The sequence below is a fragment of the Petaurus breviceps genome, unplaced genomic scaffold (genome assembly GCF_028583685.1).
Source record: "Petaurus breviceps papuanus isolate PSGF00001 unplaced genomic scaffold, PetGlider_PUasm1.0 91133, whole genome shotgun sequence".
NCBI lineage: Eukaryota > Metazoa > Chordata > Mammalia > Diprotodontia > Petauridae > Petaurus > Petaurus breviceps.
In genome coordinates, this window is record NW_027187419.1 from 67,744,240 (window position 1) to 67,764,207 (window position 19,968).

The 19,968-nt window shown below is 39.0% G+C and overlaps 1 protein-coding gene and 1 long non-coding RNA gene across 4 annotated transcripts in view; one reads left to right on the forward strand and one right to left on the reverse strand.

The window, feature by feature from the left end:
• LOC138155237 (uncharacterized) overlaps positions 1-2,012 on the reverse strand; it is a 75,530-nt gene extending 73,518 nt beyond the window's left edge. Inside the window, exon 1 of the mRNA XM_069080341.1 lies at positions 1,874-2,012. The gene's annotated coding sequence lies outside the window, so the exon portion shown is untranslated. The remainder of the gene's footprint in view (positions 1-1,873) is intronic.
• On the forward strand, positions 733-19,679 carry LOC138155238 (uncharacterized). Of its 3 annotated transcripts, XR_011166783.1 has the most exons (5): positions 733-1,657; positions 2,125-2,170; positions 12,240-12,420; positions 18,442-18,586; positions 19,163-19,679. It is a non-coding gene; the product is annotated as an uncharacterized lncRNA (long non-coding RNA). The 3 variants fall into 3 exon arrangements; XR_011166784.1 differs by lacking the exon at positions 12,240-12,420; XR_011166782.1 differs by lacking the exon at positions 733-1,657 and having other exon boundaries at positions 2,043-2,170.
• The last annotated feature ends 289 nt before the right edge of the window (positions 19,680-19,968 follow it).

A 19,968-nucleotide genomic window follows, 5' to 3' on the forward strand; every position in this document is an offset into this window, starting at 1 on the left:
AAGCCTGGGGTTTTTTCTGGTAGCACAGGAAATAACACAAATATAGTGTTTTGTTATGGAAAATATGGCACTTCCCATATTCAAAACCCTAAAAGGACCTATGGATATTTTGCTTAGTTTACTTAAAAGCTTAAATATTTTTAGCTAAGCAATTGACATGGACACATAACTTGATTTATTTTTAGTTACATTCATATTTGATGGTTGTCTGTACTTTACAAAAAAAATTCTAGGGCCCTCTCCCTTTCTGATTCACACTGCCCCTTCTCCTACCTTTCATAGAATCTCAAGGTCTCTCAATAGGCCTCAGAGGCTATTCTAGTCCAAACTATACCTAAATAAAGAATTGCTTCAATAACATATCAACAAGCAGGTCAGGCAGCCTTTGCTTGAATACCTCCAGTGAAAGGAAAATCCACCATCTGCTGAAGCAGCCTTCAGCACTTTCAGATAGCTGTAAACTTTGCTTCTTTTCGATTTCCACCCATTTTCCTAGTTCTGCTCTTTGGTGGCACAAAGAACAAGTCTAACTCCTCTTCTGTGTGACTGACTTTCAAATACTGGTTCTCCACTAAGTCTTCTCTTTTCCAGCTAAAATAGACTCAGTTCCTTCAACTGATCTTCCTATTTATATAAGCATGTACTTCCCATTTATATGTCAAGGTTCTCTGAGAAATCTAAGCCAAATACACCATCTCTCACCCCAATAACTATTCTTCCCAGCCAATCTCCTTCGATGGCTCAGTCTGGCCCACATTTCAAAAGCCTACCATGTCCCCAAATCATATGTTAGAATTATAAAATACAAATCTTGGAGCAGTAAGAGACCTCAACAGATCACTCGGTGAGTCCAACTGCCTTTAGAAAGTTAAGGAATCTCTATTTTATAATAATGTCTTTGAATCTGGTTTCTCTTACATAAAGTTCATGGGAAGATAAGCTTTCTGGAAGCACCCTGACTTTTCCTTCCCCTCACTGCCTGTTCATTTGAATGAACTCTTCAAGAAGTTCCGTCCAATTTCTCCAATCACATGTGACTTCTCCCTACTCCAGGATCTCTTTAAGCTTCTTACCATTCACAACCTCCCTCAAGACTATTATTTTGCCTTGTGGTGGGGATAGCCACTTACTTGTTCCAATTCTAATAATCATTCTGTAAACTCCTGAAGGGAAATCAAATTTTTAATCAATTTTGTATCCTATGTACTGCCCAATATCTTGCTAATAAGCAAATATGTGTCGAATGAGTGAAACCAACGCAGGACGAGACAGAGGAAGCCCCTCAAAGAACTGACTAGCTCTCCATCAAAAATACCTCAAAGACTCACAGACACAACAGGTGGAGGGGTCACAAATACGAACACACACAATGGATCAGAGGAGGAAAAAGGACGAGTCCAGGCAAACCCGGCTATCTAAAATGCCACCTTCCTGGGAACTCCTGAGGAAACAGCTCCATTCGCTGAATTTTTACTAGTCCGGCCACTCCTCAATTCCTTACCGCGAACTCTAGAGTAAACACCGGTAGGAAGAGCGGGGGATACTGGGAGGCCAGGAGGAGTGCCAGACTCACAGACAGGAAGCACCAATGCGTCACTGGCTTCGCCCCCAGAGGGAATTTCCGGGGCCTCTCTAGGAGGCCTGGAGGTCTCCCCAGGTCAGTGATTCCCAGGGTCTCGAAGGGCGCCTTCCACAAAGTCCTAGGACGTCCCGGCTAGAATAAGCTAGGAGACCCGTGGCGGGAGTCACAGGGAGGAAAAGGGCCTCAACACAAGCCGCAACTGGCTGACCACAAGGCGCCTGGGTACCGTGCCCTAAGGGTTTTCGTTGACTTTCCCCTCCCAACAGAACCCTCTCATAGTTAGAAACCGACCTGTGAGAAAAGAGAAAAGCAGGCCCGGGAGGTCTCCGCTCTCGACGCTGACGGCTGCGGGTGAGGCCGTGAGGCTCCGTCCTCGGCCCACAGCGTCGATCCTCTCTCCCAAGATGGCGACTGCTTCTTCCACATCCGGGCAGCGGCCTCTGGTGCCAGGCAGATAGGAATTGGAGTCTGGAGCACCGGACTACATCTCCCAGAATCCTTTGCGAAACGATGTTGGTTGTCATTTCTTTTCTTTTTTTAAGGGTCGAAAGGAACTTCCTGCAATTGGACCTAGGAAATGCTGTAAAGGTAGCTCTTTTTGGCTTAAATCTGAGAGGGTCTGTTTGTTGTTAAACGGAGAGAACACGTGGAGTGTCTCCAGAGTGTCACAAAAGGACTGAGGAATTGATGATTTCGATGCATTCTCATACCGATGACTGTCTCCCAAACCTGAGATGAACCTGGAGGTTCCCAAATACCAAGATCTTTGGAACTTTATTAGTTTTGTTGAGTTTTTTAAAACGAACATTTATTTTATTAATGCCCCCCCTTTTAAAGCTACTGTCTGTCATTTCATTTCCCCAAATATTTAATTATCGGCCTTTCTGCCAGACCCTGTCTTGGTGCTGGAGATACAAAATCAAAATAAAATAGTCCCAGGCTTCAAGGAGCTTATAGATAGTATTTATATCGTGCTTTGAGGCTTGCTAAGAGCTTTGCATGTTATCTCATTTTATTCTCACAGCACTATTATACCCATTTTATAGATGAAGAAACTTAAACCAAGAGTGGTTAAGCCAATAAGCACATAAGCACCTGCTTGCCCAGTTAGCTAGCAAATGGCAGAAATAGGATATGAACTCGGGTCTTCCTGATAATAAATCCAACACTATCCACTCCAGAAATGTCAAACACGAAGCCATGATAGCCAGAGTCCAGCCAAACAAGATTATAATATAATTGGGAAATATTTAACACAAAGTACAATAGAATAATATTGTTCAGTCCCGCTTGACACTTCATGATCACATTTGGAATTTTCTTAACAGATACTGGAGTGGTTCACTCCTTCCTCTTACTTTACGGATGAGGAACTGAGGCAGACAGAATACCTTGCCCATACCTAGTTAGTATCTGAGACCAGATTTGAACTCCCTAACATGTCTTCTTGACTCTAAGTCCAGTGCTCTATCTGCAGTACCACATAACTGCCACAATTGAATATAGATAATGTTAAATATGGTTTTCTGTATCAATATGCAGCCTGCAAGGATCTTATGTTGGGTGTAGTCGTTTCTATTGGAGTTTAGCACCAAAACCAATTGGCAACATCAGTTTGTAACATCAATCTGTAAAACCAGTTTGTACAATTGTAACTGCAATTTGTATTGTAAAATTGTAATAGCAATTTGTAAAACCAGTCTGTAAAATTCCTTTCCCAGCCTCAAACTTTGCCCCTTCCCCCTATCTGCACTCTGCCTAGGCAACAACTTGTGACTCCTTTGTCCTAGCTTAATCTCCTCATGTCTCCTCCTGTCTGGCCCAAATCACATCCCCAAGTTAAACTCCTCAAACTTTTATCTATGCACTGAAGTCACAAGTTCCTCTCAGTCAGCCCTAACTTTTATCTATGCCCTGAAGTCCCTTACATCCATCAGGTCAGCCCTGACAATGGCAGCCCTACCCTTTAAAAGTAAAAGCCTGTGCCCCCTTTCACTTGCAGGTCCCCTCAGGACCCTTGCCCACTGCAAAGCATATAATAAACTTTTTCAACTCTGACTCCAAGTAAGGCTGAGCTGAATTCTTTCCAGACTGAATTACAGGTTCTGGTCTTAAATAAGATCAGAGTTCCTGCCGAACCTATTGGGAGCCATCCCTCATCAATACCACCTAGATTACTTTCTTTTGGGGTAGGAAATAATGTATACACATATAAGTAGATACAAAATATATAAAATATATATATATATATATATATATAAAGTTATTTGGGGGCACAGAACAGGATAGAAGTCTAACAGGAAGGGCTGTTTATTAATAATAGAACAGAGGTGGAGATGTCCACCAATTGGGGAATGGCTGAACAAATTGTCCTATATGATTGTGATGGAATAGACAAACCAGATGGTTTCAAGAAAAACCTGGGAAGACTCATATGAACTGATACAAAGTGAAGTGAGCAGAGCTAGGAGAACATTGTGCACAGTAATAGCAGTATTGTTAAGCATGTGAGACAGTGAAAAACTCAGTTACTCTGATCCAGGCAGTGAGCCAAGAAAATTTTAAAAGACTCATGAAAAATACTGTCTACCTCCAGAGAGAGAACTGATGAACAGATTGAAGCATACTTTTTTTTTTTACTTGATTTCTCTGCATTTATTTTTTTGTCTGCATTTTTTTTTTTGCTTTTTTTTGGAGGGGGGGAAAGGCAGGGCAATTGGGGTTAAGTGGCTTGCCCAAAGTCACAGGGCTATTAAGTGTTAAGTGTCTGAGGCAGCATTTGAACTCAGGTCCTCCTGACTCCAGGGCAGGTCCTCTATTCACTATGCCACCTAGCTGCCCTTTGTCTGCATTTTCTTTTGCAGTGTAGCTAATATGTGAATATATTTTTCATGACTTTACATGTATAATTGATATTAAATAGCTTTCCTCCTCAAGGAGGGGGCAGGGTGGGAGGGAAAAAGAATTTAGATCTCAACATTTTAAAAATTATTAATATTTTTTTATCTGTAATTGGGAAATATGTAACAAAATAAAAAAATATTTAAAATAATACAACAGCATTTCCAGAGGACACAATGAAAAGTAGAGAAAGGACACATTAGAGAAGGATTGATGTTGCATATAAAAGAGTTTGGTATGATGGTCAGAGAAGGGAGCATCTGTGTAGGCAGCCTACAGTTCAGAATTACAAGGATTCTGAATAGCACCAGAGGTAATAAATTGTCATGGCCAATACAGATAAAGAGGATAGCTTTGAAAGTTTCATGTTTAATTTATTATAAAAGGAAAAAAGCAAGGTATATGTAAAAAAAAATCATAATTTCATATAAAATCCTTTTAAAATGTTCTACTTTGTATATGAAAACACTCATTTTATTTTATTAAGCTCAGAAGCTAAATATATGTGTATATGTGTGTGTATACACACACACACACACTCTGTTATAGCCTTTCACAGTAGCAAAGGTAATTTTGGTTAACAATCTCTGATAACCTTTTGTGCCCATAATCTTTTGTGCCTTTTTTTGTAATTAAGAAACATAGTTAAGCAAATGCAAGAGACACAGGACCATGTAGAATAACGTATACTGATGGTTTGCCTTCATGTGTCCACCATTTCCCAGGACAGAGAGATTCATCTCCAGTGCCAAGATTTCTGACTAAAATTACATAGTATTCAGTTTCCTTTTAGTGTGATAGAGTTCTTTTTGATTAACAAAAGGAATTCACTAAGCATTCCACAGACATTTCATAAAATCCTAAAAAGTGAAGAGGAAATGCACTTAAAAGCCTTCAAGGAATTTTTAATTTGTAACTATATATACTACCATTCTGCTCACTTAAGTCTCTCACAAAGTTTGCTTTAAAGCTTTTTCCTTCTATTACCTGTGGTTTTATGAGGAAATACCTCTTATAATCTTCCAGCATCTTTCTCTGTAAAATTTTATAAAAATAATCTTAATTTTGAATACATGCTAACTAAAATGTTTTCAAATTATTTTGGTCAACTCCTTGAGATAATTTAGTTATATAAGTTAAACTGTGTACAATCGTCATAATCTGCATCCATGTTCTTTTTTCCAATCCAATTCCCATTTTGGGGTGTCAACATCTTTAGGTCAGGTTGGAGTTTTTTTTTTTTTAATTTAGGTTTTTTTTAATTGTCAACCATTTTTTTTTCCTTCCCACTTCTTTGCTTTGCTCTCCTCCCCCAAAGAAAAATGAAAACAAATCTTGTAACAAATAAACATAACCAAGCAAAACACATTCCCATATTGACCAGTACAAACTTACGTGTCTCATTCTGTATATTTAGTCAATCAGCCCTTTGGAATCAAGATTGATCATTATTCAACTCAGAGTTCTTAAGTTTTTCAAAATTGTTCATTTTTATAGTTGATATGATAACATAAATTATTCTCCCCATACTGCTCATTTTACTCTTCATCAGTTCATATAAGTCTTCCCAAGTTTTATTTCTTGTAGTATAAAAGTATTCTCTTACATTCACATCCCATTATTTGTTCAGATATTCTCCAATTAATGACCACCCCCTTACTTTCCATTTCTTTGCCACCACAAAAAAAAAAGGTCATAATTATTTTTGTACATTATAGGGCCTTTTCCGCTTTCTCTGATCTCCTTGGTGGTAATTGCCCAGAAGTGGTATAACTGGATCAAAGGATATGCACAGTTGAATAACTTTTAGAGCATAGTTCCAAATTGCTTTCCAGATGGCTAGATTGATTTACAACTTTACCAACAAGAACACTAATATGCCTTGTTTTTCTGCAGCCCTTCCAAATTTGTTATTTTCCTTTTTGGTCAATTTTAATTGATGTGTAGGTAGAATCTCAGAGTAGCTTCAAAATCCATTTCTCTATTAATCATTTGAAATTTTTTTAATAGCTACAGATAGCTTTTCATATTACCTATTCATATCCTTAAATTAATTGGGGAATGATTCTTATACTTATAAATTTGAATCCATTCAATATATGTATATATATGTGTAGTTATGTCTATATCAATCTACAAAGATATAATATACATATTGACATATCTATTAGGTATTAGATATTTGTCAGAAAAACTTGTTGGCAAAGAGTTTACCCCTCTAGTTAACAATTTCCCTTCTAATCTTAGTTGCATTAAATTTGTTTATGCACAACTTTTTAAATTTTATGTAATCAAAATTGTCCATTTTATCTTCTGTGATCTTTTCTTTGCCTTGTTTGGTCAATTGAACTCTTTCTTAGCTATAGGTTTCCTTGTTCCTCTAATTTAGCAGTTCTCAAAGTATGGTTAGAGGATCCCTGGGGGTCTTTGAGGCCCTTTCAGAAGGTCAGCTAAGTCAAAACTTTTCATAATAATGTTCAGATGTTATTGACTATTAAAATATTCTTCCCTTTTCTAACAGCATATCTGTGTGGTACCAGATTTTCTTTACATATTTTAACCAAAACAACATGTTATAATGTATTTAAAGCAAATATGAGAATCCAACTGTCTTCAGTTAAGCCAGACATAAAAGAAATTTGCAAAAGTATGGAAAACAATGCCATTCTTCTCACTGATTTTTTGTTTTTGGCAAATATTGTTATTTTTGTTTTAAAAATATAGTATTCATAGTCACATGTAATGAGTTTATTATTTTAAATAATAAATATTTTAAAATGTATCTTTTAATTCGGAATATGGAAAATTATCAGTAGCAATAACCCATAAAAACAAATGATCTTTGGGATTTTCAGTAATTTTTAAGAGTATAAAGGGGTACTGAGGCCAAAAATTAAGAACTGCTGCTCTAATTTGTTCATAATATAACCTTTAATGACTGCCACAAGGTGTTGGTCTCAACCTGATTTCTGCCAGTCTTCTGTGCAGTATTCCCAGCAGTTTTTATTAGGTAGTAAGTCTTTACTCCAGTAACTGGGGTCTTTGGGTTTATTGAAATAGGTTTGCTGGGGTGACCAGGTGGTGCAGTGAGTAACAGCACGGGCCCCAGTGTTGGGAGACCTGGGATCGCTTCCAGCCTCAGATACTTGGCACCCACACGAAAAAAATAACTGGCCATGTAACCTTGAGGAAGTTACTTAATCCCGATTGCTTTAAAAAAAAAAGAATGAAAGAAAGAAATAGGTTTGCTTTGGTATGATGTATACCTAATGTGCTACTGTGATCAAATTCTCTGTTTATTTGACCAGTACCAAATTATTATTATTATTATTTTTTTTTAAAGCAATTGGGGTTAAGTAACTTGCTCAAGGTTACAGGGCCAGGTGTTTCTGGGTGGGTGCCAAGTGTCTGAGCCTGGATTCAATCCCCAGGTCATCCCAACAGTGGGCACTCCAACAGGGTACTTACTCGCTATGCTACCTGGCCTCCCCTAGTACCAAATTATTTTGATGGTTACTGCTTTATAATATAGATTGAAATCTGATACTGCTGGACCCCTTTCCTTCTCACTTTTTTTCATTATTTTCCTTGAGTTTTTAACCTTTTGTTCCTCCAAATGAATTTTGTTATTTTTTCTTGCTCTATAAAGTTATCCTTTGGTAATTCAATTTGTATGCACTGAATAAGTAAATTAATTTATGTAATATTGTCCTTTTTATTATATTGGTTCAGCCTATCCATGAGAAATTAATATTTATCCAATTATTTAGATCTGTCTTCATTTCCTTAAATAGTATTTTGTCTTTGTATTGTTTCTGTGTATATCTTGGAAGTTAGACTACCAAGTCTTTTATATATTCTGTAGTTATTTTACATGGGATTTCTCTTTCTATCTCTTTCTTCTGGGTTTTGTTAGCTATACACAGAAATGATGACAATTTATATGGATTTATCTTATATCTTACCATTTTGGTTATTGTTTCAATTATACTCTTAAATCCATCCCTTCTTCAAATTTCCTAGTTCTGTTGAGGATACCACTATCCTTTCAGTCATTCACATTAACTTCATAATCTCTTTAAGACTTTCCCCTCTTAAATCCATACAGCTGCTGAAAAAGTCTTCCTAAAGCACAAGTCTAACCTTGATGGTACTACAATCATCTATCTTTGGGGGCATCCCAGTGGTGCAGTAGAGTACTGGCCCTGGAGTCAGGACAACCTGAATTCAAATCTGGCCTCAGACACATACTAGCTGTGTGACCCTGGGCAAGCTACTTAATCCCTGCCCCTTCCCCAGCCTCCCCCCCCCCCAAAAAAAAAAAGAATCATTGGTGAGTCTTCCTTGCCTTTAGTTTAAAATATATCCATTTGCCCTTTCAGAGGTTCTCCAGAGAGGATCCACCCAAAATTCTAGAAGCCTTCCTCTGGTCTTCTTTAAATTTCATTAATTGAGAGCATTCAGTTATCCATCTATTATCCCTTACTCTTATGTGGCCATGGGAGACCACCTCATTTTCCATTTGCACATCTACTACATGATATCTCTAAAGCAATTCCTTGAACTGAAGTCATCATTTGAAATATACTGTAGCATGACCAATCTAGGTCCTGGAAAACTGAGGATGGTAGCACCTGAGGTCTGGGGAGGGAAAAGTATACCTCTCATACATTTATCCTTACCAACAAGCTGCTGCAGGCCCATGGTGCTCTGTGGGTAAGGGTCTTATAAGCCCCAACAAATGTTGAGAATCAGAAGACAAAGTTAATTCAAAGCAAAGGCATTTAAAATAATAACCTGTCAATAGCACATATTCAATCGGTTGCCAAACCTTGCTGTTTCTGGTAGGAAATGTGGATATTGTATTAGAAAAGCTTCCATGATGAAGATGGTGCTCAAGCTGAATCTTGACGGAAGGAAGGGAAACTGAGGCAGAGATGAGTAGGAAGTACATTCCTGGTATGGGCAATCCAGTTGAGTGATGAAGTCTGAAGCTATATTGCAAAATATTAAGGAGTTAATGAGAGGATAGGAAGTTGGGGAGAATATACATAGCTTTTTCAAGGACATGGAGGAGGGAAAGAAGATGAAAGCTCAAAAAGATGGTAAGGTCTATTGAAGACTTTTTTAAGGATAGAGACTTTGGCATGTTTGAAGCCAGTTGAGAAGAAACCAATAGATAGAGATTGAAGATTAGAGGGGGAATGGACAATTGAGGGGGAACTCTGCTGAAAAAAATGAAGAAGATGGGATTAGGGACACATCTAGAAGAGTTGACTTTGGGAAGGATAAGGGCCTTCTCATTAACAAAGCGGAAGAGGAGAAAGTAGAGGGCAATATGAAGAGCTTTTGTGATGAACAGGAGAGGAAAGGGAATTCAGAGTAAATGACCTCAATTTTCTCAGTAAAGTAAGAGATAAAGTCTTCAGATGAGAAGATAGGAGAAGGAGAGGTAAGGGACCCTTAAGAGAAAAGAGAAGATCTGAGGGCTCTGTTGAAGTTAAATAACATAAATCTGCAGTTTTCCCAGTCAGCACAATTATATAGCTTCCTCCAACTCTGTTCAACTGCATCTAAATGAATAGGAGCAAAAGAGGCAGCCTGGTGGAATAATTGAGGATTAGGGTTTGACAAGGAATGAAAAATTGTAGAACAAGAGGGTAAAAGATTCAAGACTACAGGGGCAGTTGAATTGGTTAAAGTTTATGGTAGAGATTGGGAAGGAAGAAAAGTAAAGTCAGAGCAGTTGGAATAACCAGAGAAAGTTCTAAGAGATGGAGAGATTGGAGATGAGAATGAGGGTGAAGAATAGGTTTAGGAGGAGTAAGACATAGCGAGAAATGGAATGAAAAGACGTTATTGTCAAATCAAAAAATCTGAGAGTTGAGTTTTGGTTTTAGTTTTGTTTCTTTGTTTTTTTGGAAGCAGAACACTTGTGGCTAATGGTGATTGGCAGGGTGTGACCATCTCAGTGTGTGGTTAAGGTAGAATGAAAGAGTAGGTTATACATGGAAGGTTATGGTTTTTGTGAGAACAGCAGCACTTTTATTGAAGTTCCCTAATATAAGTGCAGGAGTTGGGGAGGAGAGGAAGATGAGAGGAAATAAATTGGATAATACACTTCTTGAGAAAAGAAGAAAAATTGCTTTAGGGATAATGATAATAGCCACCAAGATCTGTATAGGGGAAATGTTTAATAGAATGAAGTTTAAAGGGAAAGTTACTGAGTGATGACAGAAAAGGGGGTATGAGAGAAAGTACTGCCAGTGCTGCAGACAATGGCCAAGGATGTAGTGTCATCTGGGAGAAGCCAAGTCTCCATGAGTATACATAGAAGGAGTATGAGAGGAAAAAGCCCACAGCTCTTGATTATGGATTGGGAATTCCAGAAGGCACAGAGTGGGCAGAGTTGGAGTGAGACCAAGTATGGGTTTAAGGTTCAGGAGGATAGGAATGAGAGAATGGGAGAAAGGGGTTAAAGGTAGTTTGATTAGGTAATAAACGGATACAGTAGCAAGTGTTTGAAATTTGTTAACCACAGTCTATCAACAAGCTTTTATTAAGAATTTCTTTTGTGTTAGGAATTGTGTTAAATACTGGAGGTACAAAGAAAGGGGAAAAAACAGTCCTTGTCCTCATGGAGCGTACATTTTAATGGAGGGACATATTAAGTATAAATAACTAAGGATAGTAGCACGTGGCAGATGAATCAAAATGTTGACAATCTAAGTGGTGGTATTGAGGAGCTTAGAGGACAGGAAGTGGAGGATTGTATACAGAAATTTTTCAAGGAGTTTTATTTGAGAAAGGAAAAGGGAAATAAGATGAAAATTCAAGAAGTGGTAAGTTCTATTGAAGTTTTTTTTTAAGGATGAGGAGACTTAGCAAAAGCCATCAGGGGTCAATGGACCGATATAACAAATGTGCCTTTCTTCCAGGAGTTAGGCAGGAGTGGTGAATGGTGTTCCAGGGATGAAACTTTTGCCCTCTAAATGTAGTTTAAGATTTCTTTATCTCTTTTAGCTGCTAAATTTACACATATTCCTATTAAATTTCATCTTATTAGATACAGTCCATCAATTTAGTCTATCTAGGTCCTTCTGGAACTTGACTATGTTGGCTACTATGTTAGCTAGCCCAGCTAGCTTTGTGCAATCTGCAAATAGAATAAGCATGGTATCTATGCCTTTTTGGAAAAAAAAAGTTTTATTGATGCCCTTTCTTTCATTTCTCTCTAATTTTTAGTGGCTCTTTCCTTCTTCCCTTTCCTTTTCCCAAAAAGATATCATTTGTAGCAAAAGGCTACAATTAAGCCAAATAAATCATCAAGCTGACCGGATCTGATAATCAATCAGCAAGCAATTTATTAAGTGCTTACTCTGTGCTAGGTAGGCATTGTGCTAAATGCTGGGACAATGTATGTTGCATTTAGAGCCTAAAATCCGCCACTTCTTTGCTGAGAAGAGGGAAACATTCTCCCCTTTTACTCATCTAAAGTCATGGTTGGCTACTGCATTGATTAGTGTTCTATATTTCAGAATTGTCTTCCTTTATATTATTATGATTATTGTATAAATTGTTCCTGTGATCCTGATTACTTTACTCTGCATCAACTCATACAAGTTTTCCTAAATCTCTCTAAATGAATTTTCATAATTTCTTATTGTACAATAATATTCCACTACATTTATTTACCACAGTATTTTCCCCCCAGCTATTCCCTAATGTAACCAATGGGTATTTATTTTGTTTCTAGTTCTTTGCTACTACAAAAAAAAGTGCTACTATAAATATTTTTTGCATATGTGGGAACTTCTTCTCTGTCTTTGACTTTCTTACTGAATCCTACTTCCACATTCCATGAGAGAAGATTTTGGAAGAAGAAATGGAGAGGAGAAGGACTTGAGCCAAATAAGAAAAAGAAGACAATGATGTAGGTGAGTTGGACAGATCTGGTAATGAAGTACATCAGAGGTTGAATTTAGGGAGGAGAAATTTAGCCAAATTTGGAAGATATTGAGGAAAATTTGAAGCATAATCTCCAAGCCAAAATTGGTCTAGATTTTACCTCTGGGTTATAAGAGAAGTAGGAAGGGGACAATTTAGGTTATAAAAGGATTAATGAGGATTAATGAGGATCAAGGAGGATTAGAGTAAAACCTGAAAAGGTAGATTCAAGTATAAAGAGAAGTAGATGACAAGACAAAGGTAAATTAGAAAAAGTACTGGGACAATGAGGGCAGGAATTCTTCCCTCCTCCCCCCCTTTTTTTGTCATAGACTCCTATGCCTGTCTGGTAAAGCCTCTGGACCCTGTTTTTCATTATCTTGACAAGGGTCAGTTCTCTTTTCCACCTTATATCTCTTTTCATCTCTCCTCCCTCTCCTCCTCCTTTGTTGAAGCCTTACTTCTGTTTCCTTTAGGAAACTTTCAGTATCTCTAACAACTTGGAGTGTGGAGAAGTATTCTCTGAGTTCTTTTAACTTTCTATCCAGGACATAGATAGGCCTACACTAGGGACCTACATAACAGTCACTTGACTCAGGCAAAAATACTTCCACCCTACATAATGGCTGAGATTTTCAACTTTGTTTCTTGAAACTACTTCTGGGTGTTTACATCTGAGCCTGAAAGACATAGTTAAAACTTTTTGCAGGCAATTATTACTTCTTAATAATCTGACAGTTCTGATGAGGTATGGGCTCTGGGAGCCCCCTTAGGCTCTCCTTGAGACCTTGAGGTACAGGCCCTGAGAACCTCCCTTAGACTCTTGATTAAATTGTCTCATTTGTTGAGGCATTTGCAAGAGGCAATAAACCTTACATTGTGGCTGGGCCCAGACCTCTAGCCTAGTAACTAACTGCTAACTACTAACCTAGTTACTAGTCTAGCCCTCCACAATTCATCTACTTCCCACCCTTGAGCCTATCAAAATATCAATACACCCTTGAACTGGCCTAGCCCACCATTGTCTGTAGCCTCCAGCTACTTCCCACCCTTAATCACTCATTGACCTCATTAACTCCTCCTGAAGACCCTCCCCAAACTCCTCCACCCTTAGATTCCTCCCAAAGCCTTCTGTATATAAGACCCTATCTCATACCATGTGGTGTGAGAGTACCATAGAATGAATAGAGAGCACCATAGAATGACCTAGCACAGACTTACTCTGTGTCTAATGCAAGCAAACTTTTAATAAATTTTACTTTTCTTTGGCTGAGAAGACTCCAGTCGAATTCATTTGGTAGGATCCGGAGTGTTGGTATTTTGGGGTCTCCAGAGCAACCCTGATGCTTAGTGGGTAACCTCTTCATTTTTATGGTTCCCTGACCAGGAAACACTGCTAATCTCGAGTTCTTCTCCAGCCTGGACTGGAAGGTACATAAGCCTCTCTCTTTCCCTAGTACCTTGGAAGTGCAGGGGGTTTTTTGTTTTGTTTTGTGGGGGTTTTTGTGTATGGTTTTTTTTGGACCTGACCTCTTAGGTCCTGTTAGGTCAGAAAGCTAGGAAACTGTTTTGTGCTCAGCCTGACCTCAGGTTTTTGGTCCTATTTGGTTATTTTGGAGAACATGGACATGTGCCCAGTTTCTGAAGAATAGAAGATAAGGACAGATGCCACATCTGGAAGTGCAAGCCATATTCTTTCAATTCTCTCAGTGTTAGGGAACTGGGAAAACTTCAGGTACTTTTTTGTGGGGGGGTTTTGTTTGTTTTTCAAGGCTTACTCCCAAACCTTCCTTTATGGAGAAGGAACTTCCAGGCCCTATGCCTGTAGCTCCCCAAAGTTCGCCTTTGGGTTGTCTTTTACAACATTGGAAAAAAATTTAGTTTTTCTGGAGATCTTAAAAAGGAAAAGTTGGCATTTTTTTTTGCAACACTGTTTGGCTTAGGTATAGCCTAAAAGGCAATGAATAGTGGCCTGTTTTGGGGACTTTAAAAAGAGAATATTCTCTTGCAGTTAGAATCATACTGTCACAGAGAAGGAAGATGGATAGAAATTGCCTACTTAATGGCTTTTGTTGAACTTTCTCAGAACAAGGTTCTCAGGAAAGACTGTGAGCTTGAAGCTAGAGCCCATCCACAGAGGGGAAAGGGGGACCAATTAAATGACCTCTTTCCTATGGCTTCAGCCCCTCCCCCTCAGCAACTCCTGCTCAGGTCACTGAGGCAGCTCCCCCAGCCCCTTCTGCTGCAACCCAACCCTTTTCCCCTTGGTTTCCTTTACCTTTTCCTCTTGCTTAACACCCCTCATTTCCTGTCTCCTACACCATATCTTCTACCCTGCATCTCTGTAATAGTAATGGAATATAAAGATCCCCCTGTATTGGCTTGGTTTTTGGTTTGATTGTGTTAAAACCCAGAGTTTGTTAATCCCACTTGTGGGATAGACTTGTTGACATGAAAAGAGAGGGCTGAACTGGGAGGAGCTGGTGACATAGATTTAGAGAGACACAAGAAAAGAGAGAGGCAGAAGAACTTTTTGGAAGCAGCACCTTGGAGCCAGAGAGAGACTGAGAGGATTGCTGAGGGCCACTTTGAATTGCCCAGGACTTTTGAGACCTGCCACCCAGAGCTGCCGAGGACTGAGGAGACATGGCTGTTTTGCTGGTACTTTGTCTCTGTTTTGATGTCTTTTGCCAGATTTGTCCACTGGTGAAAGACAGACCTGTTATTGCAGAGGTCCTGGAACCTTGCTGTTGGTTCAGAGCTACTGAGACTGTTCTGCAGACAGAGAGTGAATACTGTCCACTGGTGAAGGACAGTGCTGTTGTTGCAGAAGTTTTGGAACCTTGCTGTTGGTTCAGAAGCCCTGAAGAAGGATTTTCTTGTTGTATGTTTACAGAAATCCTGGAAGAGAGTTTTGCTAATGTTTTCAGGGGTCCTAGGACTGTTCTGCAGACAGAGAATGAAGTAATTAAGAGACTGGCAATGTATCTTGTGGCCTTGCTAAGCTTTGTCTCCCCAGGAACAAAGATTGCTTAGATTGCTGAGAACTTGCCTCTGTCAATCTTGTCAAGATGAAGAAAAGACCTCCATTTGGGTATTAAGTGCTGTGCTGAAGTTTGTTGTAACTCTTGGGGGGTAGATTCAATTGTGATCCAAGGGTGGGGAACTTTTGAGCTTTTTGTGTTCTGTGATTGAACAAATAAATCGTACTTTACTTATGACTTGGAAACTAATCTCCCTTTGAGAAGAGGGGCTTTGTGATGGACTAAATGAAGGTACAGCCTAGGGGTGGAGTAGTATTTAGAAGAGGGACTTTGTGATAGATTAAATGAATGTAATGTCCTGGGGTAGGGAAGTACTTGATTAAATCAGGTAGTACTTGGATATTATTTAATTACACTTAGTAAATGCAGTATTTTGAATGATGCCATATGTTGATCTTCTCTGTTCTTAATTTTTCACTGAATAAAATGGAGAGCATCTATGCTGGTATTTTGAACCTTGGGAAGTTGCCTTTGCTTGGCATTACATTACAATCTCCCAGCATGGCCCCTTCCCCCTCAGGGACCCCTGCTCAGGTCCCAGCCACTGGTCAGACTGAAGTGCCTCCTTCTGTTGTCCTTCCCTATGAGGCAACACCCACTCAGGCCCTACCCTCGAAGTCATAGAGGTATCTCCTCTTCTGATCCCTTCAACTCCTCAGGTTCTGGCTGACTTTCCCCCTTGCCAGCCAGATCCCCCAGTCTTGCAGTCTGATCCAGTTCAGCCAGCAACCCCCAGTCACTCTCTTACAGGAAGTGGGACTTCCAATCTTCCTTCCCAAGCTCCTGTCCCCATAGAGCCTTCAGGACTTTTTCCCTTAAGGGAAGCAGCTCTCTCATCAGGTGAGACAACTAAAGTGCATGTCCCATTCTCCAATTTGGATCTCAATAAAATTAAAGAAAAGTTGGGTAAATTCTCCAAAAAACCAACAAAGTTTACTGAAGGCTTTCAGGACTTATACCTGCAATTTGAGCTTTCTTGGGGTGATTTGCATATCCTCTTCTATACTTGTTCCACTGAGAAGAAGAGAATCTGGGAACAAGCCCCAAAATTTGGGGATCTTTTGGCTAGCAATGACCCCAGAAAATAGCCCCCAGGAATAGCTGCTGTTCCCATTAGTGACCCAGGATGATATTATCAGATCTGGGAGGACAGAGAAAAGAGAGACAATATGGTATTTTGCCTGTTAAAAGGCCTAAGAATTGCATTTCAAAAGCAAGCCAATTATCAGAAAGTTAGAGAAATTTCTCAGACAAATCAAGAAAACCCTGCCCTTTTCCTAGAAAGACTTGTAGAAGGTATTAAAAAGTATGCAAATTTAGATCCATAGAATAGTGAGAGAGCCATAGAAGAGTGAGAGTGCCATAGAATGCCATAGAATAGTGAGAGCTCCATAGAATGACCTAACACAAACTGTCTAATGCAAGCAAACTTTTAATAAATTTTACTTTTCTTTGGCTGAGAAGACTTGAGTCGAATTCATTCGGCAGGACTGGATGTGTTAGTATTTTGGGGTCTCCAGAGCTACCCTAACCCTCTTAGTGGGTAACCTCTTCAGTTCCATTCAAATCTGTTCCCCTTGTTTCAAGGTTTTACAGCCACAGTCAAACCTAACATTCACCAATTTGCTCCAGTAGCTGATCCATTCTGTCATTTTGCTTAACCTTCTAATTAAGAGGTTCTTAACCGGGAATCTGTACTTCTTGTCTTTTTTTTAAAACTATTTTCATAATTATGTTTCAAGAGAATTGGTTTCCTTTGCAATCCTATGTATTTTATTTTCTACATTTAAAAACATTCTGAAAAGGGATCATAGGCTTCATCAGGCTGTCAAAAATGTTAAGAACTTGTGTAATGCGAATGTAAATTTTAAAGATCTTCCCTGCCCCTAGGCTAAAGTGCACCAGAAGCCTGGGGAGGGAGGCTTGTTTTTCAGTAGATACTTTTTGATTGGCCAGTGGGTCAATAAGGTTGTTACATTCTCTGAGCCAGGAGAAGGCTATATAAGCCCTGATGTGTAGCTGTGTTTTGGGACTCACTTTGAGAAGTGTTCTGTGATTTGATCTGAATTCTGGGAAGCCGTTGTTGAGAGTCCCCCGGCTTTGAAAAACCCAGAATGTGGAAACCAAGATGTTGACTGGGTATGGATGTAATGGTTGGACAGTTTGGAAATCTGTCTACTTGATGTTTCTGTCTTGATAATTATGCCTGTATACTTTGAGGTTCAGGGTGCTGACCTTTTCTCCTGAACAAGGTAAACGATATATGTCTGACTGATTAAAGTAAGCTTGTTAACCCATTTTGAGTTGCTTTCCTTTAACAAAGCAGATCCAAGAACCTGTGGTAGCTGCAAACCCTGAGGACGCTTGGGGTGCTTGCTGCTACAACTTGGGGGCAGTTAGGTGGCAAAGTGAATAGAATACCAGCCCTGGAGTCAGGAGGACCTGAATTCAAATCTGTACTCAGACACTTAACACAAAAACTCGCCATGTGACCTAGGGCAAGTCACTTAACCCCAGTTGCCCTCCAAGAAGCAAAAAAAAAAATGCTAAGAACTCCTGATCTCATTTATCTTTCAATTCACATAAGTGACTTTAGTTGAACAACAGGGAGCCAAAAAATAAATTCTTGATTGTTTCTTTAGTGACCTCCTTCCATGTAGACATTCTTCCCATTAATGACTCATTTTTTGTGTCTGATATTTTGATCAGTTCCCTTTCTGCCAAAATGTTCTATCATCTAGCCAGTAACTCTCTAACTTTTCTACAAGGATAACATGAAAAATTTTATCAAATATTAGCTATAAGATTTACCAAGCATTAGAAGACCTGGGGGTTTATATTCTGGCCCTGCCACTTATATGACCTTGGGAGCCTCTTAGGACTTTATAAAATGTTTTCTCATCCATAAAATGAGGTTGAATTAGATAATTTCTAAGGTCCATTCTAACTCTAAATTCTGTGATTTAGATGAACTCCTTCTGCTTCGAGAGATACTTTATTGAATTATTGAAGAGAAGACTGATGTGGATCCCAGAATTTCATCCAGTGAACATGGCATATCAGCAAAATCAAACAGATAAAATTTTGGCTTTAGTACTCTCAATACTAACAGGTAAATTGCTATTTTTTATTTTGACACTTTTATAGGCCTGTGATCTTCTCATCTATAAGTGGTTCAAAAATGTACTAAGAGCCTTCCCCTAGGTCTCATAACATTGGGAAAGTATTACTGGAGCACATGGACTGTCCATTGGTTTCCCTCTTCTAATGCACATCTTGTAAAAATCCTTTACATTCTTTTAGGTAGATGTTTATTCATAATAAAAGCAATGTGCTCTCTTATTCTTGGGGTACCCTACAAGTTAAATTCTTTGAAGAATAGAATCCTGTTATTCTTAGTCATACAGCATCACCAGAAGAATATTTGTGTTAAAAAATATGGGCCTTTATTTTAGGGAGAAGCCTGGAGTCATAAAAAGCATTGTACAATTTTCCAGATGCAATCCAATATGTTCTTTTCTTTATATCTGACTCTGGGTCAAATTCATTGTCTAACTGCAGTCCAAGATATATTAAAATTATATAATTGGAAATTAGTACCCTATTGTGGCTTAATCAGTTATAATTATAATCAACAAACAATTTTCAAAATCTACAATGTGGCCTTTCCCCCAACATGGCGCCGAAGGCAAAGAAGGAAGCTGTTGTCCCCCCCAAGACAGAAGCCAAGTCCAAGGCCTTGAAGGCCAAGAAGGCAGTGCTGAAGGGAGTCCATAGCCACAAAAAGAAGATCTGAGCATCCCCCACCTTCCGGCAACCCAAGACACTGAGACTTCGAAGGCAGCCCAAATACCCTCAGGAGTGCCCCTTGCAGAAACAAGCTCAATCACTATGCCATCATTAAGTTTCCCTTGACCACCGAGTCTCCTATGAAGAAGATTGAGGACAACAACACCCCAGTCTTCGTTGTGGACATCAAGGCCGACAAGCATCAGATCAAGCAGGCCATAAAGAAGCTGTATGACATCGATGTGGCCAAGGTCAACACACTGATCCGACCCGATGGAGAGCAGAAGGCATATGTCCATCTTACTCCAGACTATGATGGTTTAGATATTGCAAACAAAATTGGAATCATCTAACTTGCTGTGTCCCATTCCACCTACGATAAAAATAAAGTTTTCCAGAATATTAAAAAAAAAAAACTACTATGTGTCTGGAACTGTACCAAGTACTGGGGATACAAAAAGAGGCAAAAGATAGTTCCCACCCTCAAGGACCTTACAATTTAATGGGGGAGACAAGCAGAAAAATGTGCAGAAAAAAATTACATTTGGAATAAATAGGAAGTAATTAGGAGAGGGAAGACTTTAATAGCAATTGGAAAAGGCTTCCTGCAGGAGATGGGGCTTTAATTTTAGTAGTATTATTTCAAAATCAATATTTCTAAAGTTCCTAGAGCCACAATACACTACGTTATTTTAATTGGTTGTT